The sequence below is a fragment of the Canis lupus genome, chromosome 18 (genome assembly GCF_048164855.1).
Source record: "Canis lupus baileyi chromosome 18, mCanLup2.hap1, whole genome shotgun sequence".
Taxonomy (NCBI): domain Eukaryota; kingdom Metazoa; phylum Chordata; class Mammalia; order Carnivora; family Canidae; genus Canis; species Canis lupus.
Window position 1 is genome coordinate 37528479 of NC_132855.1, and position 13271 is coordinate 37541749.

Here is a 13271-nt window from a genome sequence, read left to right on the forward strand (position 1 = left end):
CTCATCTTAGGTATATGTAATTTTATCAGCTTTGCAGGAAAAACAGATACTCTTAAGGATTGAACCGGTATTTGACGAGATAAGCTCACTTTTTTCTCATCCCTAATAATGTTACATTATTGTTAGAAATAGCAGGCTGTTTCTTATAAATTTTAATATACTCTTTCTGTCATCGAATAACACGCAAATTATCCTACCGATAAACCATGGGACTCCGTTCAAACTGTGGATGATGTCTGGTTACTGTATTTTTGCCAGCTAAGTCACAGAAAAATATCATGTGATGGGCAGTAATTCGGTGACTAGGAACCCACACAGAAAAATTAAAAATTAAAAATTAAAAAAAAAATTAAAAAAAGGAATCCACACAGAGTTAGCACCTCTTCATTTATTGCTCAGAGGGCAGCATTCTTTGTAATGACTTCAGAGGGAGGAATGAAAGAGAAGGGAAAGGAGAATTGATTAAATATTTGTGAAGCTGGGTAGTGGAACCTCTCTCAGCCTCAGTTTCCTCCCTGGTAAAATAAGAGATTCCTTCCTCACAAGGTGGTTGACTATTAAGAAGGTTGGTGTTGTTGGAGGAGAACAGTTTGCAAAAAAATACGATAACTATTAGGATTGCATAAATGTGAGTCTTGAGCATGTTAGGAAAGGCCTCATTAAATGTGGTGTTTTAAGCACTGAGGGTTACCTTAACTGGAGAGGTTGGGGACAGACTGAACACTGTTGACCCTAGCCTTACAAATCCAACTCCAGAATTTCCTGGTTTAAGGTAGAGAGGTCTAGCCCATCTCTTTTCCTAGTAAAGGAACTTCCCCTCTAGCAAAGGTGTCTGATGTGGTTGTTGGCACATCATTAGTCCCAGATGTAATGTTCAACTATTTATTAATTGCATCTAAAACCTAGTGCTTGTCACATCATGTGCCCTCCTTAATCAGTAAATCTGGGATCATTTGTGGAAAAGAGGAGGTTAACATTCTCTTGAAGACATTCGGGGAAGCTCTTCCAACTGGGAATTGAGATGGGCAGTGAGCTATGATTTAAACAGCTAATGGGCGTTAACTGAATACGCCACATGGAAAGCTGGCTGGCTGGAATACAGATCAACTCCTCCTATCACTGTACACACCGAAGTCCTGTGAACACCATAGTCCCACACCCCAAGTAAAGTAAGAAAGTTGAAGATAAGAACTTGATGACTCCAGTATCTCAGGGGTAGGAAGATCCGTGGTGGCTGAAAGGATCTGGTCTGTTTTCTGTAAGCAGAGATCCTACTACCATTGTCTTATTTTGTGGCAACAGAGACAAACAAAGGGGAATTTCCTGACCAGTGTGAATGACAAAGAAATGAGGCAAATTATTGAGAAACTGATGGGTGTTCATTGAAGAGCAACAAATATGATTTATAAGCCTGAGGGACTGCCTTCAGAGGAAGATGAAAGAGACAAGTCTCCCAGCTTGACCACCGCTCTAACTAGCAGGGACTGGCTCATCAGCCCTAAGTACTTGGAGGATGTACATAGCAGGAATGGAGAGACATTATTTAGTGTGGTCCAAGGGGTCAGGAGGACGAATGATGGAAATGAAAGTCAAAACAAAGATGATTTAAGCGGCTGAGCAAGTCTCATGCCCTAATGGAGAGATCTATTATAGACTGTGCTGCCCTGTCCCCCGGGAGGTGTGGAAGCCCCATCACTTTTGCCATTTACAATTGGAAAAGGCACTAAAAAGTAGATCAGCATATTGGAGAGGGGAAAAACCACCACATGCCCTCAGAGGATCAGTGGGATGACTTAATAGGTCTTTTCCATCTCAAATTACTGCGATGTGGCTTATGTGCTTGGGGACCTGAGCTGCTAGAATAATTTTCCATCACCTGGGCTGCTTTTCTGTTACTATAGGGCCTCAGTGAAGAAATAATAGGTATCAGAGAGCAGTTTCTGCATTCTAAATAGAAGCCTGCAGCCTACTGATGCTTTAGCGTGAAGGCAGAACTGACTAGGTTAAGTTTTGCGTTGTGACGTCAGCGAGCAGAAGTACCTACGCCTACTGATTGAGACCCAAAACAACGTACAACCGACTGAGACTCAAGACAAAGGGAAAGGAGCTTTGCCACATTTGGATGGTAGTCGCATAAATGAGAAGTTCAAGTAGTTTATTCCCTAGGCTAGGAAAAGAAATGTCCAAATAATTGAACTCTACCTTTAAAAAAAATAGAAAAAAATTACTTGGCCTTCAAAAATGAGTAAGTAACATTTACCGCTTAGGAACTCGAAGGACCCATGTTTTGAATGTTGTTTATACTATATTTCTGTCCACAGCTGCAGTTGCATTAGCAACTGACACATTCTGAAACTTTTGGTGGCCCAGAAGGGCACATGTGGGCTGGAAGCAGTGGCAGTCTGGGGTAACAGCTACAGTGGCTAGGCAGGGGCACGACATGGTCAGATGGAAACTGGGGCAGGCAGGGAAGGGCCGGTGTCACTGTGATTGCTAGAAGGAGCACAGCTGTGACCATAACAACCCCTCTCAGCCAGAGGATGACACAGAAGCAGAAGAACAAAAATGGTAAGAGGATGACAGGAGGGAGAGGCAGTGAGAAAGAAAGCAAAAGAATCTGTTGGGGCAGGGGGGAGGGGGGACCCACAGATGTAAGTTCTTCGCAGGTGGAGAGTATCACAGTTCCTGATAAAAATATTGTGTGTGGTTGGGCGTAAGTTAAACTTGGCGTTCTGGAACACTGAAGTTTGCTACAGATTCAGGGTTTGACTTACACCCGACAGATATAGGTCAACCCTCATCCTGCTGCTCTCAGCAGCTGTAGCCAATGGGAGACAGAGCTGCCCAGCACGCCAGTTTAAGCTGCTGCTAATAGATGGAAATCAACCTAACCCCATTTCCTGCCTTTCTGCTGTCCTCACTTGTCTGTTCATGGCCAATTTAGGTGCAGGCTGAGCCGCTGGCTGGCTGTAACTGCTGGGGGAACGGACAGGGTAGGATCTGCTGCTGGCACATTCCCTTAAATTTATTTAAGTGGAAGATCTGTTTTTAAGTCTCATAAAGGAGACTTGTATTTTACTTGTGTAAAATACAATAAACATTCTCTCATTAGCTTAAGGGCAATCCTAAATTCATAGAGTGATTTTGCTGATCTCTCCCTTCAGTGAAATTTAGAAATGTTTAGGCAGAGGGAAATCGATGACAGAGGCCTGTTTTCAGAAAAGATACAGCGGAGGTTAAATGACTTATCCAAGGTTACTCAGAGAGGTAATGGTAGGGGCAGGAAGAGAATTAAAGGAATAAATAGTTTGAGAATAAATGGGGGAAATTATAAAATTAAATCTGGAGAAGGAACATCATCACTGAATAAAATGGAGTTAGTTAACATCCTCGCCTTGGGTTAAATATCTGTTGGAAATCCCCAGTTCAGTAACATACATTCCTTTACCCTAGGTGTTCAGACTCTTAACTTAAAAGTGAGTTTGGAAGTTTTCCTATGCTCATATTTTTCTTAAATGTCCAGCCTCTTCTCAATGAAAGTGACATTAATTCAAGCTAAATCTGGGCATGTGGCCTTCACTGTTTACCCACTAGGATCAAGAGGCAAGGGACTATAAAGTTGAGTGAGAGGTTGAATTAGAAGGACAAGCTTTATGCTAAATCAGTAGTAGCTACAGATCTTTCGACAGGATTTTATGCCTTGTCTTTTTTTTTTTTTTCCCCTGCATTCTAGGCCAATTGGGCTAATCACCTAGAACTCCTGAAGCAGAGACTTCCATAACTCAGATCTTTGATTTGGACAAATTGCTACTTTCTTTCCATCATTTTAAGATAGCAAACGAATCCCTGAAACTACTTTTGCTACCAGTACTTAAGCTTCCAGAATTCTGACCAAAAAAAAGTTAGCCATGTTCTGAAATAACAGGTTACTTCATGTTCTTTGTGTTTAAGCAAATGAAATTAGGTTGTTAAATAATATTTGGAAAATATTTAAAAGAAAATAAAAAGCACCCATATTTGTACCAGCCAGAGACAACCACAAGAACATTTCTGAGTTTCCTCCTTATTTCTACACACACATATATATTATGAAACTTATTATGTTTGAGATGTTTTTGTATATTGACCAATTGCCCTCCAGAAAGGTTATGTCAATTTATAACCCACTTTCAGTAAGTAATAGAATTTTTTAAAAAGCAAACTTTAAATTTTGGAGTTGAACAATGATACTTTGCTATTTTTATTTTTTTGTATCTTCCTCACTCCTAAGGTTGACCGTTTCTCTCTCACAGTTGTGGCCAGTACTAGTGGACATTATATTTGATTCAACACCAGTGTGGTTTCTGGAATTGACCCCAGTGCCAGGAATGGGTCCTGATTAAAATAAGCCAAGCATGGCAATCCAATTTCTCTTGCTAGTTAGTGAATGGCTCAAAATTAGAACATGGCATTCCTCTGACAGCACATTTGATCCAGCATGGTCCTAAATTGACTCAATAAGGCTGAAGAGAAGGTCTTGGATTTCATTGCTAGGGAAGCGACTATGTCTCTCTCTTTTTTTTTTTTTTTTCTGATAGATGTGAATATGAAAGCATGTTGCTCCCAGTATTAGTTGGGTATCCACTTATGATCCTGAGAGAAGCCATCTTGTCTTTCTAGCTACATGAAATAGTACACTTCTCTATTATTTAGGTCAGTATGATTTGGTGTTTTGATTTTTGCAGTGAGAAGTTGTCCTAACTCTTTCTGTTCTATGGGATTGTTTTGTTTTGATTTTGTCGATTCCTGTTGTGCTTTTATTCTTGGTGTGGCAAGAACTCTACTGAGGGTATAATCCTTATATTATCAATATGTCTCTAATTTCTCACTTATCATTTACTCTTGTTTAATGTATGGAAGATTGTAATTTAAGTCTATTAAATTCATCACTGTTTTTCTTTGTGATATATTCCATTGCTTTTACTTTTATCCATTCATTCATTCAAGAATGTATATATGTGAACTACAAGATGCCAAAACCTATGAGAGGTAATAGACTATACGAAAAAGCCAATAAAGACACAGTCTCTGTTGTTACGGAGTTTGTATTCTAGTGGGGGATTGAGAGTAGGTTAGACATTAACTGAAAAGCCACACACATGAATATGAACTGTTAATGGATAGATCACGCAAAAGGAAAGACAAAATATATAAGAACTTTAATAGGATTAGATCTACTTAGGAAAATCAGGAGAAGCTTCCCTAGGGAAGTGGTGATTGAGCTATGAATGATAAAGAAGTTGGGTAGCCAGGTAAGAATGTTACAGGCAGTGGAAATAGCAGGTGCAAAGGTCCTGCTCAGGGGCAAGCACAAAAAATATGAAGGATTGAAAGAATGTAGTATAGCCCACATCTCGAGAGGGGCTAGATGGAAGATGAAGAGTGGGGGGTGGAAAGTGAGGGGTGGGGGATGCTGACCATGCAGAGCCAATAAGTCTGTGATAAGGAGTTGTTCCTGCTTCCTAAAATCTACAGGAAATCATTAGAGGTGTCATCTTTAACAATCATATTACCCTTGCCTTCAACATCCAATATCAAGTCCTATGAATTTTGTCTTCTAAATATCTCCAGTCTGCTTCAATCCACCTACTTCCTTCCACCATTACCAACACTTTCTTATTCCATTTTATCATCACTTCTGCCTTGACTAATGGAATAGCCATATTAGTGATCTGTTTGTGCCTACCTTTGTCGCAGTCCACTCCATTCCTACATGGCTACAAAAATACAGACCTGACCTTCATACCACTTGATGACACAAAGCATGCTGAAAGAGGACCAGTTTGTTTTTGTTGTTGTTAGTTTGACTTTGGAGAGGTGAAGGTGTGAAATGGGCAGTTTGTGAGTTCAATTTTGGACCTGTTGCATTTGAAATACCCATGGGATGTCCTAGAGAAGAAGCCAAGTAGGAGGTGAATATTAGGTAGGTATCTTCTGTATGCTCATCTAGAGCCACTCTCTACCCTTCTCTACTCTCTGTGTCCAAAGATACTGAGCTGTGTGGAATGCATTAGGATTTCACATGCTCAATGCTCCTGGCTCCCATGGCTTCTAGTTGGGTTTGGCGAATGGGAGGTACAGACAGAAAATTGAAGGAAGAAAATGAGAGCAGAGTATTTATTCCTTATTATTTACATCTTGCATTCTCTCTTCCTCTCCTCCCTCCTTTCCTCACCTCTAAACCCTCCTTTTATTGCCTCTTTCTTCTCTTGCCCTTCTTCCTCCTATTTCTTTTTTCTCTTGTGTGTTTTCTCTCTCTCTCTGTCTCTCATCAGGTAACAATTTCTATCTCCTTGTTTCTTTAGGCCTAAGGCAATAATAGCTTCCTGAGATACTGTATCACCATCCTTCGTTGCTTTCCCTAAACCCTTTGAAGTGCTCCTGTAACTAGAATCTCCTTAACTATACCCATTTTGAGTGTGTCACCTATTTCTTTCAGGAATCCTGACTAATACTGATAGGTAAGAAAATGGTTGGGCTAGAGTTAAATTTGAGTTGCCTGGGCAGAGGTTGTAATTGGAGCCATGGGTATGAATGCAAATACCTTGGGAGACAGTATAGAGAAGGAATGGGCCCTGAAGAACTCAAACATTTAATGGTCTCCAGAGGAAGATAATCCTGCAAAGGAATTGGAGAAGCAGTAGCCAAAGTAAGTGGTAGGAGAAAAATCAGGACAGTGTGTGCATAGAAGCCAAAGGAAGCACTGTGAAGGAAAACAGGGTTTTCCTGTTTTCCTGTAGTCAAGATTATCAATTGGTTCTGCAAAATCACTGGATTAGTGACTTACCCTCTTGTGAACTGTTACATATTTTCTGTGTTCCTTTCTTTATAATGCTTTATTTTTTATATTTATCTAGAATTTCTTTTAGATGTATATGAATATAGTCAAATTTATTTTAAAATACATTTTAAGATGAAAAATTAGCTACCCTTTCTTAGCCATTATTCCAGCATCATTTATTTAATGGTTCATCACATTCTGTTACCATTATATCCTTCATCAAATACTGTTTTTAAAAGCACAAAGAGATGTTTGAGCACTTTCTACTATTTGTTTAAGAGTTTTCTATTTGCATTTATATTGGTTTAGTGGTTGTCACTTTATCTGTCATTTTAGCATCCATTAGAACAAGTCTAACCTTTTAATTCTTAGTTTGCAGAATTCTCTTATCAATAGACATATTTATTCATCTAGATTGACTTTACAACCATTTTATCAATTAAAAATTGAGATTGTTTTTGGAATTTTTACATTTTATTTTCTTATTGACTTGTAATTGACCTATCATATTTTTAGTTTTAGGTATACAACATAATGATTCGATATTTGTACATATTGCAAAATTACCATCACAATAAGTCTGGTTAACATCTGTCACCATAACCTGGTTACAAAAAAATTTGTGTTTGATAATTGTTTGGGATAGTTTTAATCCTGTAAATTAAATCGGGAAGAATTTAAATCTTTATTTAGTCTTTTAGCCAGAAACTTCATAGATAAATCCATTCATCTTCAAATCTTTTTTTTTTTTAATTTTTATTTGTTTATGATAGTCACACAGAGAGAGAGAGAGAGAGAGAGTCAGAGACATAGGCAGAGGGAGAAGCAGGCTCCATACACCGGGAGCCTGATTTGGGATTCGATCCCGGGTCTCCAGGATCGCGCCCTGGGCCAAAGGCAGGCGCCAAACCGCTGCGCCACCCAGGGATCCCAATCTTCAAATCTTTTTAACTCTAGGAAAAGCATAGTCACTTTCTTTAAATAACATACATAGTTTGTGAAGGTCCAATTCCAACTATTTTATATTTACATTCTTCTATCTGATGTATCTTAGATATGCTTTGTTAATCTTTCTCTGACTTTTTAAAAAAAGTTTTCCAGTATGAGAGTAATATATGTTTCTGGTAGAAAAAATAAGATCGATCAATAAGGAAAAAAACCTCTTCATATATTATTCTAATAGCCAACACCCAGATCTCAACACTATTAACTTTTTGGTGTACTGATTAAACACTTCCTATATATTTTTATGTATGTGCATTTTTATGTTTCTTATTCAAGTGGGATACTACATTGTTTTGTAACTTCTTTCACCTACTCTACAAGGAACATCTTCTCATATCAGTATGTGCACTTCTAACTTCTCATTCTTCATCGGTGTTATACAGATGTACTTTATTTAACTGGACTCTGATTGGGGACCTTTGCTGTTTCCAACTTTCCAGCATAAAAGCATGCTGTGATAAACCCCTTTTAACCTCCCCAATTCCAAAGAGCCTTGAAATTTTATTTTTATTAAATATTGAATATATGCAAGAGAATATTTGTAAATAAAAGTTTAAGGGTAAAAAAGTAACAATACAATGATCTCTTACTTGTATACACCCTGTTCTATTTAAGACATAGAACAGTTAAGGGGTGCCTGCGTGGTCAGTTGGTTAAGCCTCTGACTCCTGAGTTTGGCTCATGTCATGATCTCAGGGTTGTGCGATAGAGCCCTGTGTCCAGCTCCATGTTGAGCATGGAGCCTGCTTAGGATTCTCTCTCTTCCTCTCCTTCTGCCCACCCTCCCCACCCCCACCTCATGCTCTGTCTCTTCTCTTTAAAAAAAAAAAAAAGGGATCCCTGGGTGGCGCAGCGGTTTGGCGCCTGCCTTTGGCCCGGGGCGCGATCCTGGAGACCCGGGATCGAATCCCACGTCGGGCTCCCTGCATGGAGCCTGCTCCTCCCTCTGCCTGTGTTTCTGCCTCTCTGTCTCTCTCTGTGTGACTATCATGAATAAATAAAAAAAATAAATAAATAAAATAAAATAAATAAAAAAAAGACATAAAACATTTAAGTCCATGTGTCCCTCTCCAATTCTATCCTTCCTTTCTTATCATTCCCTTTATTTTATTTCTGTTTTATCACATGTACATATATACATGAACATATAATATGTAATCAATTTTGCATGTTTTTTTAACTTCATATAATTTGAATTTTGCTATATGGATCTTTCTGTGACTTGCTTTTTCCACTCAATAATATGTTCCTGGGCAGCCCTGGTGGCCTAGCGGTTTGGTGCCACCTTTGGCCCGGGGCGTGATCCTGGAAACCCAGGATCGAGTCCCACATCAGGCTCCCTGCATGGCGCCTGCTTCTCTCCCTTTCCCTCTGCCTGTGTCTCTGCCTCTCTCTCTCTGTCTGTCATGAATAAATAAATAAAATCTTTAAAAATAATAATAATCATCATAATATGTTCCTGAGATTCATTCATGTTTTTGCAAATAACTACAATTCATTCATTTTTATTGCTGTATAGTATTCAATTATATGAACATATCATAATTTTTAATCTATTCTAGTGTTGGTGACTATTTTGGTTATTTCCAGCTTTTGCTGTTACAAGTATGCTACTATGAATATCTTTTGTACCTATCTCTCAATACATGTATACTAGTTTCTATAAGCCAAACATCAGAAAGTGGAATTTCTGAGTCAAAGAGCATATACATTTCAACCTGATAGATGATGCTGAATTATCTTTCAAAGTGGTTGGAATAACTTTATTCTCCCACCAGCAGTTGTATGAGAATTTATTGGTTCCACATCTCTAATTCTTGGTATTTCACACTTAAAACTTTTTGTCAAACTGCTGAGATTGAAATAGTATACCACTGTGGTTTTAACTTGCATTTCCCTGATTACAAATGAAGTTGAATATATTTTCATATGTTAATTTACCATTTCAGTTCTCTTCAGTGATGTGCCCATGCAAATTTTTTTCCCATTTAAAATAAAAATAAATTAGGTTGTATTTTTCTTATTGGCTTACAGTTTTTATGTAGTCCAGATACTAACCTTTTGTCACATGGTAAAGCAAATACCCTCTTCCAGTCTATGAATCTCATTTTTACTTGTTATGATATCTCTTGATAAACAGAAATTCTTAATTTTAATGTAGCTGACTTTAGTAACATTTTCCTTTACTCTTTGTGCGGCTCTTCTGTCTAGCTTTCGAAATCCTTCCCTTCCTTTAATTGTAAAGGGTATTCTCTTATTTTATCTTCAAGAGGTTTTAAGCTCTACCTAATATTGAGCCTTTCATCTACCTAGAATTGATTTTTGCATGTGGTGTGAGGTTGGGTTTCAGATTCTTTTTCTTTTTCAGTATGAATAACCAGTTGTCTCAGCATCATGTACTTAAAGCCCATACTTTCTCAACTGATTTTCAATGTCAGGTCTAGTACACTTGAGAATCAACTCACCAAGTTCCATTATCTATTCCTCAATGCCCACTTGCCAAAATAAACACCTTCTTGAGATTTTAAATGTAATAAAATAAACCTTGGGGTCAATTTCAAAAGGAGCAACAACTTCATAATATTAACTCTTCTTATCCATGGACATAATATCTTTTCCCATTTATTTAGGTTCCCTTTAATTTTTTTCAATTTTATGATTTTCTATATACATGTCTTAGTCATATTTTGTTAAACTTATTCTTAGGTATTTAATATTTTTGATAGTATTATAAACGATATTTTTATTACATATTCTAATTGCTGCTATATAGAAATGCATTTTAAAAATACCTTGCAAGTCACAATTTTACTAAAATATTTGGATTCTGATTTATATATAGATTCTTTTATATTCTCTATGTAAAAAAAAAAAAATCTTATCTCCTGCAAGTGATGACTCCCTAGTTTTGCCTCTTTAATCATTACAAATTGTATGTAGATTTTGTACCATCTGGTGTGTCCAATACCTGATTGCTATGGGTGATAGTTGCTTGTTGTTTTTGTTGGGTCTCACTTATGCTTCTTATTTTCTTTTTAAGATTTTATTTATTTATTTGAGAGACAGAGAGAGAGAGAGCGACAGAGAGCACAGTGGGGAGGAGAGAGAGAAGCAGACTCCCCACTGAACAGGAAGCCCAGTGCAGGGCTCCATCCCAGGACCCTGAGATCATGACCAGAGCCGAAGGTGAAAGCTTAACCAACTGAGCCACCCAGGAGCCCCTGCTTTTCTTTTTATTTATTTTATTTATTTATTTATTTTTTTTAATTTAAGAGAACCTTTATTTTTTTTTAATTTTTATTTATTTATTTATGATAGTCACAGAGAGAGAGAGAGAGAGAGAGAGAGAGAGGCAGAGACACAGGCAGAGGGAGAAGCAGGCTCCATGCACCAGGAGCCCGATGTGGGATTTGATCCCGGGTCTCCAGGATCACGCCCTGGGCCAAAGGCAGGTGCTAAACCGCTGCGCCACCCAGGGATCCCCCTGCTTTTCTTTTTATAATGTGGATCACTATTTCTATGGAAATTCTTTGAGATATAGATTGAAGGGAGTTTATTTAAAAACGATTTGCTTTTTTTTTCTGCCAGGTGCTCATGGGTATCACGAAGGAGGGCCTCTTTACACTAAATTCTCAGCTTAAAATTTTCCTAGACCACCTAGGCTGTGCAACTCAGGCATCAAAACTCACCCATAAGGGCTAACTTTTACTAATAAATTTTCAAGAAAGATTTTCCTTTCTCTGTACCCAGTGCCAATTTTAAGATGAGCAAATGTCCTTATTGTTTGGAATGGACACAATATTATTTCTAGTGTACTGTTTTGAGCTTTATGTAGGATGCTGTCTTTCGATTGCCTTCTTAGAGCTGGACCTGGACTTTGTCACCTATCACCCATATATTGCAGGGCTGTGAACACTGGAACTCGAGATCCCCTGAATTGTCGAAAGTCCTCAATGCAAAAGCAAGCATCAGTGGCTGAATCATCTTATTAGGATCTTGCTCTGAATTCATGTTGGCCTTGCCTTGTTATTATGTCATTAGTGCATTTAAAAATATAGTTTTAAATTTTATAAATCATTTTTAGCTATTGTCAGTAAGAAGGCTGTTAAGGGCATCTAGTTTGTCAGTAGTCTTCCATCCATTCCACCTCAGCTATATTTTCTCATACCCTAGATCTTTTCACTTCTAATGCCTGTTTCACTTCCTAAATCTCAGTTTCAAATATCTTCTCTATGGCTATGATCTCCTGTCTTTGAGTGCCTGTAATTTATTACTCCCACTTGAACAACTATTCAACCCCGTTAGGACTCCAATCCGGTCACTACCAAATCTTTACTGTCCATTTTCTCAGGTTCAACCTCATTCAGATTAGAATTCATGAAGCGTACCCGTGTTGCAAAATACTGTGTAAATAGTGTCTTCCAGAGTTGTGTCATGTCATGGTCCATCATCACATTCCCTCCCTTATCCATATCCTCCTTGTCCTTGATTCTTTTCCCTTCTAACATCTGATCTGGCAACAGTTATTGATTAAACCCACATCTATCTTCCTACTCTTTACCTAGCTCTGGAGGAAACAACTATGCCAACTGGTTTCCTTCTAAATTGATGTGGCTTCAGTGTGCTCAGCAATCCTACTGTATTTCTCTAGTCTGTTCACTCTACCGTTCTTCTTTTTTTTTTTTAATTTTTATTTATTTATGATAGTCACACAGAGAGAGAGAGAGAAAGAGAGAGAGAGAGGCAGAGACATAGGCAGAGGGAGAAGCAGGCTCCATGCACCAGGAGCCCGACGTGGGATTCCATCCCGGGTCTCCAGGATCGTGCCCTGGGCCAAAGGCAGGTGCCAAACCGCTGCGCCACCCAGGGATCCCTCTATCATTCTTCAAAGCAACTTCTTTGCAAACCCCAGCCTTCCCTGACTCCACCTCCCTCTCTCAGTTGATGGCTTCCCTTTTTATTTCAAAGATTGATTGACTGATTGATTTTAGAGAGACAGCATGTAGGGTGGGGGAGGGGAGAGGAGCAAAGGGAGAGGGAGAGAGAAACTCAAGCAGACTCTGAGTTGAGCACAGAGCCTGAAAGCAGGCTTGATTCCATGACTCTGAGACCACAACCTGAGCCAAAACCAAGAGTCAGACACTCAACTGACTATACCACCCAGGTGCCCCCTTCTTATTTCACTGAGGCAATGGAATCTAACACTAGAGAGCTTCCTCATCCAAGTACCCACCAAACTCCCTGCATTTGTAATATATTCTAAGCTTTCCTTCTTGTGACTGGATTAATTATCCATGTTCATGTCTAAGGCCACCTGTCCACATGTGTGCAGGATCCCATCCCTTCTCCTCTCCACCTATCACTATCAGTGATTTTCTGTCATTTTGATTTTCCTCTTGTTCTAAGAACGGGCACATGCCATCAGGTTTTTTGTGTTTGTTTTTTT

The 13271-nt window shown here is 38.7% G+C and overlaps 1 long non-coding RNA gene across 6 annotated transcripts in view; it reads left to right on the plus strand.

Moving 5' to 3' along the window:
- The window catches only part of LOC140608988 (uncharacterized), a 103777-nt gene that overhangs the window by 30157 nt on the left and 60349 nt on the right, over window positions 1-13271 (plus strand). The window contains exon 1 of one of the 6 annotated variants that reach the window (XR_012010987.1): window positions 2032-2245. The exons of 4 other annotated variants lie outside the window; for them this stretch is intronic. This is a non-coding gene — a long non-coding RNA (uncharacterized lncRNA). Of the gene's footprint in view, window positions 1-2031; window positions 2246-2267; window positions 2569-13271 lie in introns of those variants that run through there. One more of the 6 variants, XR_012010989.1, reaches the window with a different exon arrangement.